Below are 24,263 nucleotides of genomic sequence, written 5' to 3'. Positions count from 1 at the left end.
GATTGCAGTTGCATGATCATAACTCACTGTAACTTAGAACTCCTGGACTCAAGTAATCCTCCCGCCTCAGCCTCCCAAATAGTTAGGACTATAGGTTCATGACAGCATGCCCATGCCTGGCTAATTAAAAAAAAGTTTTTTTTTGTAGAGACAGAGTCTCACTATGTTGCCCAGGCTGGTCTTGAACTCCAGGCCTCAAGAGATCCTCCTACCTCAGCTTCCCAAAGTGCTGGGATTACAGGCATGAGCCACAACATTCAGCCCGAATCTTAGTTTCTTTATGGGTAAAATGAAGATTTTGGCAGTTGTCAGCGTCAAATGGCAGAATATATGTAAAGTCCTTAGCATGGTGCCTGGCACATGGTAAGCACTTATTAAATAATGGCTGTCATTATTAATTCAACAAGCGTTTACTGAGCATCCTCGTGGTACCCGGCACTGCGTCAGAAGCAGACCCACTGGCAGTGCCAGAGCCCAGCAATTGCACCTCGAGGCTCCAAACACGCACAGACTTAAGAATTCAGCAGAAGCAAGAAGCCAGAGTTAGAAGTTCCCTGAGAACAAAAATCCCTAGAGTGGGCCGGGCGCGGTGGCTCACGCTTGTAATCCCAGCACTCTGGGAGGCCAAGGCGGGCGGATCACGAGGTCAGGAGATCGAGACCACGGTGAAACCCGTCTCTACTAAAAATACAAAAAATTAGCCGGGCGCGGTGGCGGGCGCCTGTAGTCCCAGCTACTCGGAGAGGCTGAGGCAGGAGAATGGCATGAACCCGGGAGGTGGAGCTTGCAGTGAGCCGAGATTGCGCCACTGCACTCCAGCCTGGGTGACAGAGCGAGACTCCGTCTCAAAAAAAAAAAAAAAAAAATCCCTAGAGTGTACAGAGGATGGAGGGAGGGCTTCGCATGACCCAGGGCATGGGATGGGGCTTGAGGAAAACTTGCCTCAGTCTCATGGGCACCCCTGCCGACACCCAGTTTACAGACATGGCAGAGTGTGCCCCTCCTCCTGGCCAGCAGAGGCTTGACTCTGTGAAGGTGTTGGGGCAACATCCCCAGGTGGAGGGGGTGAATTTTGTTTGGTCCTAATTAAATATGGCTTCCATTCCTTTTTTATTTTTGTTTGTTTGTTTTGAGACAGTCTCACTCTGTTGCCCAGGTTGCAGTGCAGTGGCATGATCTTGACTCACTGAAACCTCCGTCTCCCGGGTTCAAGCAATTCTCCCACCTCAGCCTCCTGAGTAGCTGGGATTAAAGGTGCCCACTACCACGCCCGGCTAATTTTTGTATTTTTTGTAGAGATGGGGTTTCATCATGTTGGCCAGGCTGGTCTTGAACTCTTGACCTCAAGTGATCTGCCCGCCTCAGCCTCCCAAAGAGCTGAGATTACAGGTGTGAGCCACCGCGCCCCACCACATTCCCTTTCATTAGCAAAGAACTTGCTCAGAGTCATGAAGGTAGTAAGCAGGCAAAGCTCATCTTTCTATCTGAGTAGTTTGGGTTGAGGGGTGGGTTGTGTGTGTCCCTGTTCCAGAAGATAAGAAATAGTAGGACCAGGCTGGGCGCGGTGGCTCATGCCTGTAATCCCAGCACTTTGGGAGGCTGAGGTGGGCAGATCACGAGGTCAAGAGTTCGAGACCAGCCTGACCAACATGGTGAAACCCCGTCTTTACTAAAAATACAAAAAATTAGCTGGTTTTGGTGGCGCATGCCTGCAATCCCAACTACTCAGGAGGCTGAGGCAGGAGAATCGCTTGAACCAGGGAGGCGGAGGTTGCAGTGAGCTGAGATCACGCCACTGTACTCCAGCCTGGGTGACAGAGTGAGACTCCATCTCAAAAAAAAAAAAAAAAAAAAAACCAAAAAAAAACCAGTAGGTCCAACCTCACAGAACTGTGGGAGAAATTAGGCTTAGAACTGTAACTGGCACTCAGGAAGTACACAATTGAGGTTAGCCGATTTTATGTTTAGCTTGCGCCATCTTCTCCCTCTCTCTATTGTAGCTTCTTTTTTTTGAGATGGAGTCTTGCTCTGTCGCCCAGGCTGGAGTGCAGTGGCACGATCTCGACTCACTGCAAGCTCCGCCTCCTAGGTTCATGCCATTCTCCTGCCTCAGCCTTCCGAGTAGCTGGGACTACAGGTGCCCACCACCACACCCAGCTAATTTTTTTATATTTTTAGTAGAGACGGGGTTTCACCGTGTTAGCCAGGATGGTCTCGATCTCCTGACCTCGTGATCCACCCGCCTCGGCCTCCCAAAGTGCTGGGATTACAGGCGTGAGTTACCGCGCCTGGCCTTTCTTTTTTTTTTGAGACAGAGTTTCGCTCTTGTTGCCCAGGTTGGAGCACAATGGCACGATCTCGGCTCACTGCAACCTACGCCTCCCGGGTTCAACCGATTCTCCTGCCTCAGCCTCCCAAGTGGCTGGGATTACAGGCATTAGCCATCACGCCTGGCTAATTTTTGTATTTTTAATAGAGACGGGGTTTCACCCTGTTAGTCAAGCTGGCCTCGAACTCCTGACCTCAGGTGATCCACCTGCCTCGGCCTCCCAAAGTGCTGGGATTACAGGTGTGAGCCACTGTGCCCGGCCTGTTTCAGCTTCTTTAGATACTCTTTGTGTGCCTTAAATCACTATCTACAAAAAATTAAATATATTTCTACATTTTCCCACCTCCCTTGCAGTAGCTGTAGCCAAAATAACTAAGTTCTGGCACGTGTAAGTCGCATATGCAACTTTCAAGAATTGCCCTTAAATGGAGGCATTGTGTCTTTCTCCTCCCCTTTCGTCTTTCCTGCTGCATGAAATGTAGGCATGATGGCTCGAGCTGGAGCAGCTATTTTGGCCCATGAGACAAAAGACGAATGCAGAGAATTTGGGAGCAACAAGACAGAAAAAGTCTAGGTTCCTAATGATTGTGGCATCACTGTGCCAGCATGGACTGTATTCCTAGAGAGAATAAAATTTAAATGTGAGAGGCCGGGCGCGGTGGCTCACGCTTGTAATCCCAGCACTTTGGGAGGCCGAGGCGGGCGGATCATGAGGTCAGGTGATCGAGACCACGGTGAAACCCCGTCTCTACTAAAAATACAAAAAAAAATTAGCCGGGCGTGGTGGTGGGCGCCTGTAGTCCCAGCTACTCGGAGAGGCTGAGGCAGGAGAATGGCATGAACCCGGGAGGCGGAGCTTGCAGTGAGCCGAGATTGCGCCACTGCACTCCAGCCTGGGCGACAGAGCAAGACTCCCGTCTCAAAAAAAAAAAAAAAAAAAAAAAAAAAAAATTTAAATGTGAGAAACAAAATTCTATCACATTTAGGCTTCCGTTATTCAGGTATCCATCATTCGTAGCTGAAATGAATCCAGATTAATGCTGGAGTAGAACTTGGATTTACATTGAGGCTTGCCTGGGCCTGAGAAACTGCACCAGTGTTTCTTAAAGTGTTGATGGGTGACTACCTGAATCAGAATCATGGTGAGAAGCATGTTTAAAACACAGATTATAGGCCAGGTGCAGTGGCTTACATCTATCATCCTAGCACTTCGGGAGGCTGAGGAGGGAGGATCACTTGAGTCTGGCAGTTTGAGACCAGGCTGGGCAACATAGCAAGATCCCAGCTCTATAAAAGAACTTTTTTTTTTTTTTTTTTTTTGAGACAAAGTCTGGCTGTCGCCCAGGCTGGAGTGCAGTGGTGCCATCTCAGCTCACTGCAATCTCCACCTCCCAGGTTCAAGTGATTCTCCTGCCTCAGCCTCCCAAGTAGCTATGATTACAGATGCACGCCACCACGCTTGGCTACTTTTTGTTGTTGTTGTTCGTTTGTTTTTTTTTTGAGACGGAGTCTTGCTCTGTCGTCCAGGCTGGAGTGCAGTGGCGTGATCTCGGCTCACTGCAACCTTCACCTCCTGGTTTCAAGCAGTTCTCTGCCTCAGCCTCCCAAGTAGCTGGGATTACAGACACCCGCCACCACGCCCAGCTAATGTTTGTATTTTTAGTAGTGATGAGGTTTCACCATCTCGGCCAGGCTGGTCTTAATCTCCTGACATCGTGATCCACCCACCTCGGCTTCCCAAAGTGCTGGGATTACAGGCATGAACCACTGCGCCCGGCCTTTTTTTGTATTTTTAGTAGAGACAGGGTTTCACCATGTTGGCCAGGCTGGTCTCAAACTCCTGACCTCAAGTGATCTGCCTGCTTTGGTCTCCCAGAGTGCTGGGATTACAGGAGTGAGCCACTATGTCCAGTCCCTACACAAATTTTTTAATTAGCCAGGTGTGGTGACGCATACCTCTCTCTAGTCCCAGCTACTCAGGAGGCTGAGGCAGGAGGATCACTTGAGCCCAGGAGTTTGGGGTTGAAGTGAGTGCCACTGCATTCCAGCCTGGGTGACAGAAGTAGACCCTGTCTCTAAAAAAAATAAATAAAATAAAATGTCTATTCTGGTATACCACTCAGCTCTGCTGAATTAGACTCTCTAGAGCTGGGACCTGAGCAGCTCTCCTTTAACCACGTTCCCCAGGCAGAGGACTTCGAGGCACACTCAAGTCGGAGACCACAGGCCTTCATTCTGTGTCCTCATATAACTCTTAAGAAAATCAGGAGTCCATTCCGATCCCTTGGGTGAACTGAATGCAGATGGAGATCAGGGGACTTGGGGGAGGCAGTGAGGGTGGAGGGCAGGGGTCAAGCACCCAGGGCCTCAGGTCACGTGTGTTCATCCCCTGAGGCAGGCTCTGGGCAGCCCTCCCTGAGGAGGTAGGCCTGTCCCCAGGGCCCTGGATGGTGAGGATGACCCAGCCTTCATACCCCTGCCCTCACACACAGCGCTCACTCCAAAGTTTGCTGGAATCATCTGAGGCCACCAGTGTCTACAGCACAACGAGCTGCCTTTATGGAGCCCGGGACCAGCCCCAGGAAGCCAATCTCAGCTCAGGGGCCAGGATTTTAGTGCAAAGCTCTGCCCTCTTCTGTAAACCACGGTTCTCCTGAGAAACAGCTCATGCCTTTGGTAAGCTGCTGGGCCCTGGGGAGATGGAACACCTGACTTGTGGCACCTGGGGACCACGTGACCAGAGCCGAGCACTGTCTGACCTTGCCACAAAGTCAGGTGTGCCCAGCAGTTTCTGTCATCAAAGGAAGAAAGCACACGTGGGTGAGGGCTGAGTGCAGGCGTGTCCTGAAGCCCAGCTGAGCCTCTCAGCAGGCGGCTCCTTCCCCAGAGTCCCTTCTCCAGCTTCCCAAAGCCCCTGCCTCCGCCCATACCTTGGGTACAGGTCCCTAAGACCAACTGAACACTCGAGCCTGAGCCAGGCAGAGAGCCTGGGTGGATGCCAGCAGAAAGATTGGTGAAGACTGGATCTCCTGGGCAGAAGTGACAGGCACGTGGCGTCCAGTGTGAGGCTGGAGGCATCAGGGAGCACAGGGATGCAAGCCCCTCTACGTTCTCCCTTGTCATGGCCGGGTGTGAGAATGACCTTGGGCAGTGGGGTGGGGCATGAATATTTTGAGCTCGTGCCAGCTGTGTGGCAGAGTGCGGGCCTGTACGGAGGCCTCCACCCCTCGGCTCCCATCTCCCTCCGTGGGAAGCTGAGTTCAGGCACTGCCCCTCCTGCAGGGACAGGGAGCCACTGGTCCCAGCTTGCTGGTTGCCAGGCAACCCAGGATGAGCCTTCGAGGTCATTCCTCAGACGACTCTGAGCTCTCTCCACAGCCTGGGAACAGATGGTTCCGCAGCAGCCAGCCCCAGCCTGAAATGAGTTGCGGAGGCACTGCTGCCTGTCTCCACCAGCAAGAGGGAGGAGAGGCCCTTCCCGTGCCTGCAGTAGTCCAGGGTAGATGCAAGCAGAAAGACTGGTGAAGACTGGAGCTCCTGGGCAGAAGCACTGACAGGCAGGTGAGGTCCTGTATGAAGAGTTGCACTTTGTGTGAAAGGAAAGGTGGCCCGAGGTCTGGCTCTACTTCAGCCGGTGCAGTGGCTGGTGGTCTTGCCGGGTGGGCCAGTCTTGGGAGGGCGTGATGGGGAAGTTGGTGAAACACAGGCACTGGGTGAGCAACTATGTGGTAGGACTCTCAGAAACGGCCCAGATTACAAGAGAATGCTTGACCAGAGTGACTGTTTACCAAAGCCCTCCCCCTCAAAAGAGGCTTTTAACAGGTGACACCTGTGGGTGTCACCATCTTCCCTTTCTCTATTATTAGGACCTGGACAAAATTCAAGAAGATGTCCCAACCACATGTAGCCTTACCTTTGATACTTCCAATTGCAATGAGACTTAAGTTTTAGAATAAGAGATACAGGCTGGGCGCGGTGGCTCACATCTGTAATCCCAGCACTTTGGGAGGCCAAGGCAGGTGGATCACCTGAGGTCAGGAGTTTGAGACCAGCCTGGCTAACATGGCAAAACCCCATGTCTGCTAAAAATACAAAAATTAGCCGAGCGTGGTAATGCACGCCTGTAATCCCAGCTACTCAGGAGGTGGAAGCAGGAGAATCGCTTGAACTCGGGAGGCAGAGGTTGCAGTGAGCCGAGATTGTGCCATTGCACTCCAGCCTGGGTGACAGAGCAAGACTCTCTCAAAAAATAAATAAATAAATAAAGAATAAAAAATAAAAAGAGATACAGACCATTTACAGGGTTTTTCCTGGTCCATTATCCTGCTGTAATAATGCCAATCAACATCTGATCATTATTCCCTGGGGACAGAACTGGTCACCACTAGTTTGTGACTCTACCTCATTTGAGGTGGCATCCAGGGTGACATCCCAGACTTCCTTACCTTACTTGAAGCACAATGAGCCTTAATTTTCGAATAGAAATGTTGACCAGCAAGCCAGCTTTTTTTTTTTCCAGGACAAGGATAAATTCCCTTAAGAATTTTGCGAACATCACATGTTTTCTTTCCCCTTGTTGCAATATATATAATTTATCTCCTGGTGTAACTTGCTTAATAGTTACCGTTTGTTAATTCCATCTGCTTCCCAAGAGGAGAACACACTGTTACGTGGTGATGTCCTGGGTTCTGTGAGTCTCCCATAAGCCGCGGCTGGTCAAGAAACGGATCAATGGGACCACGAACAAAGTGGCCATGGACGCAGGTATGGGGGCAGGCACGGGGGCAGGCACGGGGGCAGGCATGGAGGCAGGCATGGAGGTTTTGCCCAGCTTCTCCAGTACGAGCTTCCCTCACCAAAGCCAACCTGGTTGCCATCACCTCTGAGTGGCCACACCTGAGCCAGCTCAGGTGACTGCCTGATTACACAAACATTTTCCTTCATGGAAGACAGCAATTTGTCCTCCTTCGATGGATCCTTGTTGTTGAGCTGGACTTGCATTTCCATCCTGCCTCTGCACCTCCAATCAGGGTCTCACTGAAGGCCACCGGTTGGGTGTCCTACAGAGCATTGCCTCCTGCCGAGAAGCTCATGCTTCTGTGAAGGCTGCAGAGGTGTGAAACAGTGGGCTGGGCCAGGCACAGTGGCTCATGCCTGTAATCCCAGCACTTTGGGAGGCTGAGGCAGGTGGATCACCTGAGGTCCGAGGTTCAAGACCAGCCTGGCCAACATGGTGAAACCCCATCTCTACTAAAAATATAAAAATTAGCTGGGCATGGTGGCAGGTGCCTGTAGTCCCAGCTACTCAGGAGGCTGAGGCAGGAGAATCGCTTGAACCTGGGAGGTGGAGGCTGGAGTGAGCCGAGATCAAGCCACTGCACTCCAGCCTGGGCAACAGAGTGAGACTCTGTCTTAAAAACAAAAAAACAAACCAACAACAACAAAAAAAAAACAGTGGGCCGGTCCCTGTGGGGCTCATTGGACTTTCCTTATACCCATGACCCTGAGTTAGGTGGTCTCTGCATGGTGAACTGCCCTGGCAGCCAAGTCACACCACCTTGGAAGCCTGCAGATCTACAGGAGGGGGCATATGTTCTGTGCCAGTAACAACATGTGATGCAGCCGGGTGTGGTGACTCTGCGACTGAAATCCCAGCACTTTGCGAGGCCAAGGCGGGAGGATTGCTTGAGCACAGGAGTTTAAGACCAGGCTGGGCAATGTAGTGAGACCCCGTCTTTAAAAAAAAAAAAAAAAATTTAGCCAGGTATAGTGGCACACACCTGTAGTCTCAGGTACTTGGGCAGCTGAGGTGGGTGGATCACCCTAGCCTCTAAGTTCGAGGCTGCAGTTAGCTGTGATCACACCACTGCACTCCAACCTGGGCGACAGAACAAGACTTTGTCTCACAAAAACACATGATGCTATTTCTCCTGGAGTCAACGTCCATGGGTCTGGGAGCCAGCGCAGGGAGTGGCACATTTTTGGTCCTCAGGGGAGGACTGGGTCCATCAGGAGGTTAAAAAATGATTCCTCTGAAGTGGAAGCTGAGACTGTCACCGCCACTGAGAAAACAGATGATAAAATAAGAGTCATTATGGTGTTGACCCTGAGTCTCAAAGGGAAGTAGAACCTGCTGTTGAGCAGAGATAGGGAGGATCTGAAGAGCCCAGGGTGGGGTTGAATCATCTGAGATGCCTCCTGGTTCCCCCATGCCCAGTGGTGAAATCAATGGAGAAACCTCACCCTAGATGGGCAAACACACAAGGGTTCAGGTTCTTCCTGAATAACAGTTTGTGTCATGAATGAATCCTCTAGCTGCAGTGCCCGTGCTGGCTAAAAGCAAAAGGAACTTAAAATAGGTAGAGCTGGAGAGTAATACTGCCCTCAGTACCAACAGGATGGGAAGCACCTTCATGGGGCCTGTGGAGGGACTTGGGGGCTGGCCTGGAGCAGTCAGAGGGAGCCTGGCCAGACTCGTCCAGCCCCTCCTGGAGTCACCCATGACCGCAAGTCCTTCCAGCCTTTCTTTCCTCCTTCTCCAGCCCCAGGGGCCTGGCTCTCTCTTTCTGTAGGAAAGGACAGGGCCACTGGCCCTAGAGAATAGTTTGGTGTGGTTCCTTCTTTCCAGAGAACCCTACTACCTTGAGGAGGATGCCCCACTGCCCCTTTCAGAAGTGGCACCGAGCGGTGTCAGAGCCTGCGTCTGTAGCCTACTGCCTGGATTCCTGTTCCAGCTTCCAGCACAATCACTTACTAGGATTGTGTGTGTGCACATGGCTGTGCATGTGTGTGCCCAAGTGCAAGTTACTTAGCCTTTCTATGGCCTTAGTTTCCTCCCCTATAAAGAAAGAAAAACACCATCTAATTATTATTGTTATTACTGTTTGAGTCAGAGTCTCGCTCTGTGACCCAGGCTGTGCAGTGGCGTGATCTCGGCTCACTGCAACCTCTGCCTCCCAGTTCAGGTGATTCTCCTGCCTTAGCATTCGAGTAGCTGGGATTACAGGCACGCGCCACCATGCCCGGCTAATTTATATATATATATATATATATATATATATATATTTTTTTTTTTTTTTTTTTTTTTTTTTTTTTTTTTTTTTTTTTTTTGAGACGGAGTCTTGCTCTGTCCCCCAGGCTGGAGTGCAGTGGCGCGATCTCGGCTCACTGCAAGCTCCGCCTCCCGGGGTTCACGCCATTCTCCTGCCTCAGCCTCCCGAGTAGCTGGGACTACAGGCGCCCGCCAACACGCCCTGCTAATTTTTTGTATTTTTAGTAGAGACGGGGTTTCATCGTGTTAGCCAGGATGGTCTCGAACTCCCAACCTCAGGTGATCTGCCCACCTCGGCTTCCCAAAGTGCTGGCATTACAGGCATGAGCCACTGCGACTGGCCAGAATATAAATAATTTCTAAAACTCAATAATAAAAAGCCAAACACCCAATTTTAAAATGGGTGAAAGATTTGAACAAACATTTGACAAAGATATGTGCATAACCAATACATATAAGACAAAATGTTCAATATCATTAGCCATCAAGGAAACGCAAATTAAAACCCCAATGAGATGCTATGGAATAAAATGACCCATCAGAATGGCTAAAAATGAAGACTGTCAACACCAAGTGTGTCCAAGACAAGGATCAACTGAAACTCATATATTGTTGACAAGAGGAAAAGTTTTCCTTCCTTCTTTCCTTCCTTCCCTTTTTTTCCCTCCTCTTTTCTCCCCTCCCTTCCCATTCCCTTCTTCCCCTTCCCCTTCCTTCTTTCTTTCTTTCTCTTTTAGAAATGGGGTCTTGCTATGTTGCTAAGGCTGTACTTAATACTTCTGAGCTCAAGTGATTCTCCTGCCTCAGCCTCCCAATGGCAGTTTCTTATAAAACTAAATATTCGTGTACCCCATGACCAGTAATTCCACTTGCAGGTATTTACCTGCAATGAAATGAAATGAAAATATATATCCACAAAAAAATTCGTACAAGGTTCATAGCCGCTTTGTTACAGTCCAAAATTGGAAACAGCCCAAGTGTTCATCAAAATAATAATTTTGTACTCAAACAATAGATTACCACTCATCAACAAAACAGAAGGGACTGCTATACAGACAGCAGTGTGGATGAGTCTCAAAAACATTGGGCTGAGTGAAAGAAGGCAGGGCCAGGCACTGTGGATCACACCTGTAATTCCAGCTACTTGGGAGGCTGAGGCAGGGAGAATCGCTTGAACCTGGGAGGCGGAGGTTACAGTGAGCCGAGATCGCGCCACTACACTCCAGCCTGGGTGACAGAGCAAGACTCCGTCTCAAAAAAAAGAAAAAAAAAACAACAATAACAAAAAAAAGGCAGACACGAAAGAGCACTTATTGCATGAAGTTCTAGAAGGGGCAAAACCTATCTCTGGAAAATAACTAAAAAAAATGTGTTGATGAATCAATAGAGGGATAGCTCTATGATAAAGCAAATAGAGCAAAATATTAGCAACTATAGAATCTAGGTGGTGAGTATATGTGCATTTACTGTACAGTTATCTCCATTTTTCCTTATGTTTGAAAATTTTCATAACAAAATTTTGGAAAGATTAGGTATAGAACATAGTAGGAGTGTAAATTAGTACAACATTCCTGGAAAAGAAATCAGCAGCATTTGTCAAGAGCTTTGCCTCATTAATTTCCCCATTCTAAGGGAATAATTGGAAATGAGGACAAAGATTTATGTAAGATCAGAATTGTTACTTTAACACTTGGCAGAACTGAGCAGGCATGGGTGGAGTTTTCTTTACGGGAAGATATTTGACTACTGATTCAATTCCTTTACTCACAAGGTGGGCAGACTCCATGACCCCCAGTGATCGCTGCCTCTTGTTATCAACCCTTTGTATAATCCCCTGCCCTTGAGTGTGGGTGGGATGAATGGTTTGTTTCTTTTTCTTTCTCTTTCTTTTCTTTTCTTTTTTTTCTTTTCTTTTCTTTTTTTTTTTTTTTGAGACAGTTTCCCTCTTATTGCCCAGGCTGGAGTGCAGTGGCTTGATCTCAGCTCACTGCAACCTCTGCCTCCTGGGTTCAAGCGATTCTCTTGCCTCAGCCTCCCAAGTAGCTGGGATTACAGGCGCCCACCACCACGCACGGCTAATTTTTTGTATTTTTAGTGGAGACAGGGTTTCGCCATGTTGGGCAGGCTGGTCTCGAACTCCTGACCTCACGTGATCTGCCTGCCTCAGCCTCCCAAAGTGCTGGGATTACAGGCATGAGCCACCTCGCCCAGCGGGATAAGTGATTTGTTTCTAACCAATAGAATATGGCAAAGGTAATGCAATGTCACTTCCATGATTAGATTACATAAGATGGTAACTTTTGTCTTGCTAGCAGCCTCTCCCTATTGCCTTTTTTTTTTTTTGACAGCGCCTCTGTTGTTCAGGCTGGAGTGGAGTGGGACTACAGGCACAAGCCACCATGCCCAGCTAATTAAAAAAAAAATGTTGTGGCCAGGCGCAGCAGCTCACGCCTGTAATCCCAGCACTTTGGGAGGCCGAGACGGGCAGATCATGAGGTCAGGAGATCGAGACCATCCTGGCTAACATGGTGAAACCCTGTCTCTACTAAAAATACAAAAAAATTAGCTGGGCGTGGTGGCGGGTGCCTGTAGTCCCAGCTACTCAGGAGGCTGAGACAGGAGAATGGCGGGAACCCAGGAGGCGGAGCTTGCAGTGAGCCAAGATTGCGCCACTGCACTCCAGCCTGGGCAACAGAGCGAGGCTCCGTCTCAAAAAAAAAAAAAAAAAAAATCTTGTAGAAATGGGGTCCCACTGTGTTGCCCAGGCTTCTATTGCCTCTCTGATTGCACACTTTGATGAAGCAAGTGGCTGTATTGGAGAGGTCCATCCAGCAAGAAACAGAGGGTGTCCTCTGGCCAATAGCCAGCTAGGAACTGAGGCCCATGGTGCAACAACCCTTTAATAACTGGATGCTGCCAACAACTGTGTGAACTTGGACATGGGTCTTTCCCCAGTTGAGTCTGCAGATGATACCTCAGCCCTGGCCAACAACTGCAACCCTGTGAGAGACTTTGACACAGAGCACCCAGCTAAGCCATGCCAGGACTCCTAACCCACAGAAACCATCAGGTAGTAAATGTGTAAATGTGTGCCTTTTTTTTGTTTTTGTTTTTTTGAGATGGAGTCTCACTCTGTCACCCAGACTGGACTATAGTGGTGTGATCTTGGCTCACTGCAACCTCCTCCTCCTAGATTCAAGCGATTCTCCTGCCTCAGCCTCCCAAGTAATTGGGACTACAGGCACCCGCCACCACGCCTGGCTAATTTTTTGTATTTTTAGTAGAGATAGGGTTTCACTGTGTTAGCCAGGATGGTCTCGATCTCCTGACCTCATGATCTGCCCGCCTTGGCCTCCTAAAGTGCTGGGATTACAGGCATGAGCCGCTGTGCCTGGCTGCAAATGTGTGTTTTTAAGCAGCTGAGTTTGTGGTAATTTGTTACACAGCAATAGCTAACTAGTGCAACTAGTAATAGAAACTATTCAGGTATTTTATTTCTGTTTGATTCAGTTTTTGGAGAGTAATAGTTTTCTAGAAATTTGTTCATTTTGCCTATTTATTTATTTATTTATTTTTGAGATAGAGTTTAGCTCTGTTGCCCAGGCTGGAGTGCAGTGGTGCAATCTCGGCTCGCTGCAACCTCCACTTCCCTGGTTCAAGTGATTCTCCTGCCTCAGCCTCCCCAATAGGTGGGATTACAGGTGCCCACCACCATGCCTGGCTAATTTTTGTATTTTTAGTAGAGACAGGGTTTCACCATGTTGGCCAGGCTGGTCTCAAGCTCCTGACCTCAAGTGATCCACCCACCTCAGCCTCCCAAAGTGTTGAGATTACAAGCGTGAGCCACTGCATCTGGCCTATTTTGCCTGAATCTTTAAATATATTAGCATAAAGCTATTCATAATAACTTCTTTCTGTTTAAAAGCTTAACTATAAAATATAGCTCACGAATAGAAAGGTACATAAATTAGAATTGCATAATATAATGTGTAATTATAAAATAAACATCTGTGTATTCACCACCCGACTCAAGAAATAAATTCCAGCACCACAGGAATCCCCACATGCCCCTTTTCAATCACATCCCTCCTTTCCTCTTAAGGGTAATCATCCTTGTATTTTTATGATAATCTCTGTCTGCCAGTATAGTTTTATGGTTCTTTATAGTTTATCCATCCCTATACAATATAATTTAGATTTTTCTGTTCTTGGACTTTATGTAAATGGAATCATTCTCTGTAGATCTCCTGTGTTTTGCTTCTTTTGCTCACTATTGGATTCACAACATCAATATATGTTATTGTGAAGTTCTAGTTTGTTTGTTTTCATTGCTGTTTAATATTCCATAGTATGATTATAAAAATTATCCACTTTACTGTATATATATATGTATGTATTTTTTTTTTTCTTTTTTTTTGTGGAGACAGTCTTACTCTGTTGCCCAGGCTGGATGTGATCTTGGCTCATTGCAGCCTCAACCTCCAGGGCTCAAGTGATCCTCTCGACTTAGCCTCCCGGGTAGCCAGGACTACAGGCATGTGCCACTATGCCTGGCTAATTTTTGTATTTTTTGTAGAAACAGGGGTCTTGCCATATTGCCTAGGCTGGTCTCGAACTCCTAGGCTCAAGTGATCTGCTCACCTTGGCCTCCCAAAGTGCTGAGACCACTTTACTATTGACAGGCATTTGAATTATTTCACTTTGAGTGTACATGAACAATTCTACTCTGAACATTTGTGGACATGTTTTCTGGTACATAGTGCATACACTTCTTAGGGGATTTTTCCTGTCCTGTTTCTGAGTCTTAGGGCATGAGTATTTATACCACTTTACTGGAAAATGCCAAAGTCTCCTGGGCGGTCGTTATGCTGATATACGCCAGCAGCATATGAGAGGCTATGCTGCACCACGTCCTTGCCACTATTTGACATTGCCAGGCTTTTGAATTTTCCTATCTGGCACGTGTATCATGGCATTTCGTTACAGTTTTTGCATTTCCCTGATTATTTATGGAGTGAAGCACTTTTCCATATATTTATTAGCCATTTGAATTTTCTTTTTCTGTCACATGTCTATTATATGTATTTATTTTTCTTTTTTTTAAAATTGAGACAGAATCTTGCTCTGTCGCCCAGGTTGGAGTGCAGTGGCGTGATCTCGGCTCACTGCAGCCTTGACCTCCCAGACTCAAGCCATCCTCCCACCTCAGCCTCCTGAGTAGCTGGAACTATAGGCTCATGCCATCACACCTGGCTAATCTTTGTATATTTTGTAGAGATGGGGGTCTCACCATTTTGCCTAGGCTGGTCTCGAACTCCCGGGTTCAAGTGATCAGTAGGCCTCAGCCTCCCAAACTGCTGGGAATTACAGGTGTGCCAATTTATCTATTTTTCTATTCGTGGATTTGTCTTTTTCTCTTTTTTATTGAGATGGAGTCTTGCTCTGTCACCAGGCTGGAGTGCAGTGGTGCGATCTCAGCTCACTGCACCCTCCGACTCCCTGGTTCAAGTGATTCTCCTGCCTCAGCCTCCTGAGTAGCTGGGATTACAGACTATGCGCCACGACGCCCAGCTAGTTTTTATATTTTTAGTAGAGATGAAGTTTCACCATGTTGGCCAGACTGGTCTCGATCTCCTGACCTCATGATTTGCCTGCCTCAGCCTCCCAAAGTGCTGGGATTACAGGCGTGAGCCACCGCGCCCAGCCCCGACCCTGTCTCTTAAAAGCCCAGTTCGCATTTTTAAAAAACATAATTTATTGAAATCTTGAGGCTGAGGATGATGGTGCATTCCTTCAGAGAGCAGTTGCATTTGCTTCTATCAGGTGCTAGGGGCATTACAAGCCCAGGGTCATTTTAATCTGAATTCACAGTTTGAAGATGTATAGAGCATGGGAGGTGATGTGAGTTTCATGTGTGATTCTGCATAACGGATAGTGTCAGGATGCAACTTCTCAGATATCTGATTGTCTTCTTCCTGCATTTTGTGGCACCAGGGCATATTTCCTTGCAGTCCCCTGGCGGGGGGGATTGGTTTATTCAGGCTCACCCTTACCCTGAGAGTATGACACTTTGGGGTCTCATATCAGATTCTCTTTCTTGGTTAAGTTCTGGACTTTGTGAGACCACCCAACCTGAAGCCCCTGTATACCTGGCTAGCAAATGATCTCAGGAAAAACAGGCTTAACTCTCATTTCACTTAGATTTGTCTGGTGATTTCATTATTAGCTGGTCATTGCTTTTCAGGAAGATGTTTTTAGGAAGATGTTTACCAGAAACTACTCCCTAAAGCTTATGTACTGAGATGTCAATTGGCAAACTAGTTATAATAGGTAAAATGTTATAATAGGCAAATGTGTTCAAAACAGGGGAATTATTAAATAAATTTACGAGATAACATATTACAATTATCATGCTCGTTTGCTAAAATACCCTTTATGGCAAAGACTGCTGGGTGTCCACCAAAATCTATTCTCTCTTTTGTATAAACAGTAGTTACTTAGCTGCCCACCTAGAGACTACAGTTCCCAGCCTCTCTGCAGCTGGGTGGGGCTACGTGATAAGTTATTGGCAATGGATGTGAGCAGAATTGATGTGTGTCACCTCCCAGTACAGGCTTTAGAATTTAGGTGCCTTCTCCTTCATGCTCATTTCCTTCCCGTGGGTTAAACATGGACCATGGTTTGACCATGAAAATTAGGAGGACACCTTAGGGGATGTCAGAGGAGCAATGAGATGGAAGGAACCTGGCACTGAATGACTGCAGGGCACACAGTGGCCCCAACAACCTGGACCACTTATCTCAGGATCGTTACATGAGAAAAAAACTAACTTATGCGAAGCTGCTGTATTTGGGGACATCTTTGTGACAGCACCTTAGCCTCATCCCCAACTAACAGAGATCCATTTAATAATGCTCCCGTCCAGGCATATGTCCAGTACATTAATCCTAGTTCTCAGCTTCCTCCAGTCTTAACCTCTCTTTGGGTCTCTTCTAGGGTCTATGGTTTGTCATTATCACCATCTCTTTGCGAATACCTGGAACTCCGTAACCCCTCTTTGACTTCATCTTATTTGCCCGGCAAAACCCATCTGTCTTGGTGCCTGCACTCAAGTATCTGAAGATCACCGACACATTCGTACAGCTGAGCTGAGCAGTGCCACTATTCTCAAACATCGAAGGGCCTCGACACGGAAAACTCTACTGTTTTTCTAATACGAACAGTTTCTTCTCCACTTTCTCAAGGTAAGTATTTCACTTCTTTTTCTCTTTCTTCAAATTTCCTATTTCCCTTTCTAGATTCATTCTCATTTGATTTGGTAACCTTGCCTCATTATTTATTGAGAGAATTAATGCCTTCAATCACACAGACACCTTTTCATCTTTCCTCCACAAAATCTGCAAACCCACCTGCTTCTTCCTACCTTGGAGATGTTGTCCCTACTTTTCTCAAGGGTGTCTTTTTTTTTTTTTTCTCTTTTTTCTTCTTCTTCTCCTCCTTCTTCTTCCCCTTCTTCTTTCTTCTCCTTCTTTTCGTCCTTCTCCTTCTTTTTAAGACAAGATCTCGCTCTGTCACCAAGACTGGAGTGCAGTGGTGCAATCATGCCTCAATCTCCTGGGCCAAGTGATCCACCCACCTCAGCCTCCTGAGTAGCTGGGGCCACAGGCATGGGCCACCACCCACGCCTAGCTATGTTTTTTGTCTTTTGTTTTTTGTAGAGACACAGTCTCTCTATGTTGCCCAGGCTTGTCTTGAACTCCTGGGCTCGAGAGCTCCTCCTGCCTCCGCCTCCCAAAGTGCTGGGATTACAGATGTGAGCCACTGTGCCTGGCCTCAAGAATGTCTTGATTCTGAATCTCTACCTCTTTTACTTTATCAAAGTGTTTCTTTCTCTACTGGGTCATTTCCCACCACTTTAAAAACATTTCTAATATCCACTCTCCACCCCCAACACACACACAAACAAAACAAAAGTAAACTAATGGCTGTATTAGTTTTCTATTGCTGTGTAATACATTACCACAAACTTAGTGGCTTAAAAGAACACACATTTGCCAGGCGTGGTGGCTCATGCCTATAATCTCAGCACTTTGGGAGGATGAGGTGGGTGGATCACCTGAGGTCAGGAGTTCGAGACCACCCTGGTCAACATGGCGAAACTCTGTCTCTACTAAAAATATAAAAAATTAGCCAGGTGTGGTGGCGCGCGCCTGTAATCCCAGCTACTTGGGAGGCTGAGGCAGGAGAATCTCTTGAACCCAGGAGGTGGAAGTTGCAGTGAGCCGAGATTGTGCTATTGCACTCCAGCCTGGGTGACAGAGCGAGACTCTGTCAAAACAAACAAAAAACACATTTATCGTGTCAGTTTCTGTGGGTCAGAAGCCCAGCATGTTTTGAGTCCTCTGCTTAGCATCTCACCAGGCTCAAATCAAGGAACTGGCCCAGACTGTGACCCCAGCTGGGGCTCAGGGTCATCTTCCAAGCTTATTGGTTGTTGCAGAATTCAGTTTCCTGCAATTGGAGGACTGAGGTTTCCACTTTCTTGCTGGCTGCCAACAGGGGGCCATTCGTAGCTCCTAGAGGCCACCAGTTGCTCACTGACGTGTGACCCCCTTCACAAGAGGACAGTTTGCTCCTTCAAGGCCAGCAGTAAAGTGCTCTGTAAAGGGCTCACCTGATTAGATCAGGCCCACCAAGATGAGTTTCTTCTGATTAATTCAAAGTCAACTGATTAGGGGCCTTAATTATATTTGCAATATTCACCTTTGCTATATAATGTAACCTAAATCACAGCAATATCCCACCATACAGCTTCTGCCTGTATACCCTCAAGGGGAGGGGATTATACATGTCTTGTACAATAAGAGGCAGGAATCTTGGAGGCCATCTTAGAATTCTGCCAACCACAACACACACCATACACCACACACCTCACACATGCCACACCACACACACCTGCCACACCACACACATCACATCACACACCCCATGACACACACACTACACACTGACACCGCACACCCCACATACCATACACACCAAACACCACAGACACCACACATACACCACACACACCACATACACGAGACATACTACATACCCCACATAGCACAACCACCACACAGGCAACACAGAAACCATACACACCACACACACACACGCCCCACACACAGCACACACACCACACACCCTACACACACAACACGCACACCATACACACCACACATATCACACACCCCCACGCACACAACATACACACCACACACACCACACGCCCCACATGCCACACCACATACACATCATACACACCAAACACCACACATGCAGCACACACCACACACCATACAGCTCATACCACACACAACACACACACCATATACACGAAACGCCACACCCGCAACACACACTATATACACCAACCCCATGCACACATCGCACACACACCACACGCCTGACACATCACACACCACATACCACACACACCCACATGCCACACACACACATCACACACCACATACACCTCACACACCACCCCCACACACCACACACAAAGATGACACACACACCACACACCCCACGTACCACACAGACACCACACACCCCATACACACCCTGCACAACGCACACATCATACAGAGACACCGCATATCCCACACACACCACACACATGCACTGCACCCACACCACACACCCACATAATACCAGACCACACACACACCATACACAACACCCACCACACACACACCTCACACATAACCACACACCACACAACACATGCATACCTCACACCACACACTCACACCACCCCCTGCCCCACCACACACACACACACACAGCAGGTGCTCTGGACCTATCTGTCAAATTGCATGGGGCAGCTGAGCCTCAGTTTTCTTTGAGACAGAGTCTCACTCTTGTCACCCAGACTGGAGTGCAGTGGCACGACGTTGGCTCACCGCAACCTCCACCTCCTGGGTTCAAGCAATTCTCTTGCCTCAGCCTCTTGAGTAGCTGGGATTACAGGCATGCGCCCAGCTAGTTTTTGTATTTTTAGTAAAGACAGGTTTCACCATGTTGGCCAAGCTGGTCTTGAACTCCTGACCTCAAGTGATCTGCCTGCTTCGGCCTCCCAAAGTGCTGGGATTGCAGGTGAGAGTCACTGCACCCGGCCCAGTCTTCTTATCTGTAAAATGGGTGTCGGGTCATATGTTCCTCCTGCCAGTCCAGGTGCCCTCTTCACCTTTCTCCATTCTGTGCTGGGCCTAGAGGCTGACCTCTCCCCAGGCTCCAGCTCTCACCAGATTCCAGGACCTTCCCTGCTCTCCGGCTGGTAAGAGCTTCCTGCTGCTGCAGACCCTGCAGGCTTCACCAGCCTTTCTTGGTTCCTTTAACTCTGCCCAGCACTTTGTAAGAGTCCCTTCATCAAACCCACAATACCCCTTTGAATGTGCCATCTGTTTCCACCCAGGGCCCTGATTGCTGCAATAATTGGTACCAGAATAGCTCTGGGAGACAGATCCTTGGAAGGGATGCTGGGGTTGGGTTGCTCACGCTTCTTGATTAGTGCGTGAATAACCTCCTCGACATGGGGTAATGGACAATGGTCATCTATGGCACGCAGTGGCATCACAGTTACTTATGACCAGTGGTGGCTTGATGTTGGGAGATCAAGTGGCTATGGCATTTAGTCAATATGATGACAATAATGACTAACAAATAGTGACAAAGACTGTGGCATGGGCTTCTGACTGTACATTTGACTGCCCTAGAAACACACACAAAGGAACAGATTGAAAACCTTGAATTCCCGACTCAGTGCAAGGCTGGAGATTCCGAAAGGCCCCAGGGTGGCTCTGAAAGTATCTTTGATCTCTGCCAGCCACAGGGCAGATGTGGCTGAGAACCAAGCTCAGGCTCTGACTGTGAGGATCACAGAGTTGCAGAGCCAATTAAATGCACAACCTTGCTCAGTCTCTTCTGCTAAGGGAAGGGCACGGGTTAAGAAGGAACAGATCCCAAGATGGGGACATTTGGATAGAACTTTGAACACCAGCACCTCCTGAATCTTTCCTGTTGGTAAAGGCAGCACCCCTTGTCTTCAGTCTGAGAAAACTGGTCTTTCCCAGCACAGAACTCTTTCAGTGACTTCACTTGAGGCGGCTGCCTCACCAGGGAAGATGCACCCCAGGATACACTCCCATCACCTCTTGTTTCCTCCAGGCCTATAATGAGAATTATATCCCCACAGAGCCCAGCCAAGAAAAGGACAAGGTGTATCCCAGGAGGAGATAGTTTATACATTAAAGGAGTTGCAGAATCTTGACAATTTGTATTGGCAGGAGTCTGGGTTGCATCCAAGGGTGGTAGATTAAGGAAGACAAAATATAAGATTAGGCCGGGCATGGTGGCTTATGCCTGTAATCCCAGCACTTTGAGAGGCCAAGGTGGGCGGATCACAAGGTCAGGAGATCAAGACCATCTTGGTTAACATGATGAAACCCTGTCTCTACTAAAAATACAAAAAATTAGCCAGGCGTGGTGGCGGGCACCTGTAGTCCCGGCTACTTGGGAGGCTGAGGCAGGAGAATGGCGTGAACCCGGGAGGTGGAGCTTGCAGTGAGCCAAGATAGTGCCACTGCACTCCAGCCTGGGTGACAGAGCGAGACTCTCTCAAAACAAAACAAAAAACAGTTCCTGGCCAGATGCAGTGGCTCACACCTGAAATCCCAGCACTTTAGAAGTCGAGGTGGGTAGATCACCTGAGATCAGCAGTTCAAGACCAACCTGGCCAACATGGTGAAACCCCGTCTCTACTAAAAATACAAAAATTAGCCGGGCATGATGGTGGGTGCCTGTGGTCCCAGCTACTCGGGAGGTTGAGGCGGGAGAATCGCTTGAACCCAGGTGGCGGAGGTTGCAGTGAGCCAAGATCACGCCATTGCACTCCAGCCTGGGTGACAGAGTGAGACTCTGTCTCAAAAAAATAAAAAAACAGCTCCTGGTTCACAACTGGACACGGTGAAGGTGGAATGCCTGACTGTGGGACACCAAGTGACCCACACCACCAGAAGTAGATGTGATCTGATCCACCTGATTGTAAGATTGGACATGCATGGAAGTGTTCTGTTCTTTGTCTTTCCTCCCCCTCTGTCAACCAGTTGCCAGCACTAGGAATGGCAATTCTATTACTGAATAGTATATGTAAGATCGGGTCTGAGCAAGTCCAGAAGGTACAAAGAAGTTGCATGAGCAGGTGGTTCAAATTCCCTGGGTACCTACCCTTACTGCTTCACTGTTTCTCTCTACCCACACTTGGTGAAGTTGCTATGACCAGTTAACACAGAGGAAAAAGCACAGACCTGATTTCTAAATGAGTCTGCATAGTACTCAGCACAACTACGAAGAGACAACTACTGCATTATAGCCACACTCAGGGTGTCCCTGCAGGACAGCGATGACGGTTCTGTCCCAGCAGGCAGAACCTCTGACTGTGTGGATTATCCACTTGCACGGAAGGAAAGATGACCTGAGGGGCAGATCCACACTGACTCATGAGCAGTGGCTAACAAGTTAGGGGCTGGTTGGGGGCTTAAAAATCACAAGACTGAGAGATTGGTGATGAGCAGGTGTAAGGGAGAGCACTATGGATGGGCTGCTTGAAATGGGCATAGGTGGTGAAGCTAATTTTAACACACGCAAGTACCCTCAGAGGGCATCTATTGTAGAGAAGCCCTCAGTCATCAGGTGGACAAGGTGACCCGTCCTGTAGATGGCAACTTCTATTCCCAGCTACCCTGGTTCTTGCTTAATGGGCCTATATACATGCTGTGGTGGCAGGGATGGCTGGCTACGTGTGGTGTGGTAGGCAGAGTAACAGCACTCCAAAAATGTCTATGTTCTAATCCTCAGAACTAAATATGTTGCATGGTACGTGGCAAAGGGTGATTTTTTATTCTGAGACAGTGTCTTGCTCTCTCACTCAGGCTGGAGTGCAGTGGTGCGATCTCAGCTCACTGCAACCTCTGCTTCCCGGGTTCAAGATTCTTCTGCCTCAGCCTCCTGAGTAGCTTGGTACTACAGATACCCACCATGCCCGATTAGTTTTTGTATTTTTAGTAGAGATGGGGCTTCCCCATGTTGGCCAGGCTGGTTTCGAACTCCTGACCTCAAGAGATCCACCCACCTCAGCCTCCCAAAGTGCTGGGATTACAGGTGTGAGCCACTGTGCCCAGCTGCAAAGGGTGAATTAAGGCAGAAGATGGAATAAGGTTGCTAATCAGCTGACCTTAAAAATAGGGTGATTACGGCTGGGTGCGGTGGCTCACATCTGTAGTCCCAGCACTTTGGGAGGCCGAGGCAGGAGGATCGCTTGAACTCAGGGCTCCGAGACCAGCCTGGACAACACAGGAAGATCTCATCATCTCTACTACTTAAAAAAAAAAAAAAAAATTAGCTGGGTGTGGTGGTGTGCACCTGTAGTCCCAGCTACTTGGGAGGCTGACCCAGGAGGATCGCTTGAGCCTGGGAGATGGAAGCTGCAGTGAGCTATGATTGTGCCACTGCACTCCAGCTCGGGCAACAGAGAGAGACCATCTTAAAAAAGGTAGCGGTGGAGGTTACCCTGAATTATCTGGGTTGGCCTAATGTAATCACAATGTGGAAGAATTTTTTTTTTTTTTTTTGAGACAAGAGTTTTGCTCTTGTTGCCCAGGCTGGAGTGCAACGGCACGATCTCAGCTCACCACAACCTCTACCTCCCAGGTTCAAGTGATTCTCCTGCCTCAGCCTCCCGAGTAGCTGAGATTACAGGCATGCACCATCACGCCCAGATAATTTTGTATTTTTAGTAGATACGGGGTTTCTCCATGTTGGTCAGGCTGGTCTCAAACTCCCAACCTCAGGTGATCTGCCCTCCTCGGCCTCCCAAAGTGCTGGGATTACAAGCGTGAGCCACCGCACCTGGCCGGAAGAAGTCTTTAAATCCAGAAGAGTCGGGCAAAGTGATGTGATGTGAGAAACACCCAACCAGATGTTGCCGGCTTTCAAGATGGTAGGGGGCATCTAGAAACTGGCAATGGCAAGACAAGATTCTCTTCAGAACCTCCAGAAAGGAGGGCAGACTTGCTGACACCTTGATTTCAGTCCAGGGAAATGCATTTCAGACTTCTTTTAGAGCTGTAAGAAAATAGTGTTTCAAGCTACTAAGCTTGTGATAATTTGTTACAGCAGCCACAGAAAACTAACACAGAAAACTAATACAGACTCAACACATTTCCCTCACCAAATCTGACACGGCAATGGCGGTGTTCAGTGCCAAGCTGTCCAACAGCAAAGACCAAGCTGAGTTTCCTACATGGCACCATTCGCTGGGGGTCCCCAAGACCCTTGCAGGAATTCTGTGAGGTCAAATCTATTTTCATATGAATACTAAGACATTATTTGCCCTCTTCACTGTCATTGAGTGTAGAGTGGAATTTCCCATAGGCTACATGACAAGTACACAACAGATCAAATGCTGAAGATCTGAGAATGTTGCTATCTTCTATTAAGCCAGCTGTAGAGATCTGCCAAAATGTCAAATGCCATTCTAACAATTTTTGTTTTGAAAAAGTTATTTTTCATTAAAAATTTTATATTTATATTAACGTGGGATGGGCTTATTAGTTTTTGATTAATAAAATTTTAATTTCTAATTCAGGAAAATTGATAGAAACTTAGAATCTTTGAGGATCCCAGTGGGTTTTTTTTTTATGTGAGTTATATCTAAGACTGTAAAAGACTCCTGAGACCAAAAATGGTGAGACTCACTTAAGGGGGCAAGGTAGTCACCCACTGGCGGATTGACTACACCGACCCCCTGTCATGAAAAGAGCAGTCCTTCTTTAT

At 47.9% G+C, this 24,263-nt stretch overlaps 1 long non-coding RNA gene across 7 annotated transcripts in view; it reads left to right on the top strand.

The window, feature by feature from the left end:
• LOC129471868 (uncharacterized) overlaps positions 1–24,022 on the top strand; it is a 42,258-nt gene extending 18,236 nt beyond the window's left edge. For 2 of the 7 annotated variants that reach the window (XR_010118883.1, XR_008653779.2), the window contains 6 exons: positions 4,822–5,005; positions 5,708–5,890; positions 6,982–7,093; positions 12,336–12,450; positions 16,377–16,624; positions 19,846–24,022. This is a non-coding gene — a long non-coding RNA (uncharacterized lncRNA). Of the gene's footprint in view, positions 1–4,821; positions 5,006–5,707; positions 5,891–6,981; positions 7,094–12,335; positions 12,451–16,376 lie in introns of all 7 variants that reach the window. The other 5 variants (XR_010118882.1, XR_008653780.2, XR_010118885.1 and 2 more) reach the window with 4 other exon arrangements.
• The last annotated feature ends 241 nt before the right edge of the window (positions 24,023–24,263 follow it).

Source organism: Symphalangus syndactylus, chromosome 22, assembly GCF_028878055.3.
Source record: "Symphalangus syndactylus isolate Jambi chromosome 22, NHGRI_mSymSyn1-v2.1_pri, whole genome shotgun sequence".
Lineage (NCBI taxonomy): Eukaryota > Metazoa > Chordata > Mammalia > Primates > Hylobatidae > Symphalangus > Symphalangus syndactylus.
The sequence above is the reverse complement of the archived record's forward strand: the minus strand, read 5'-3'. Positions and strand labels throughout refer to the sequence as shown.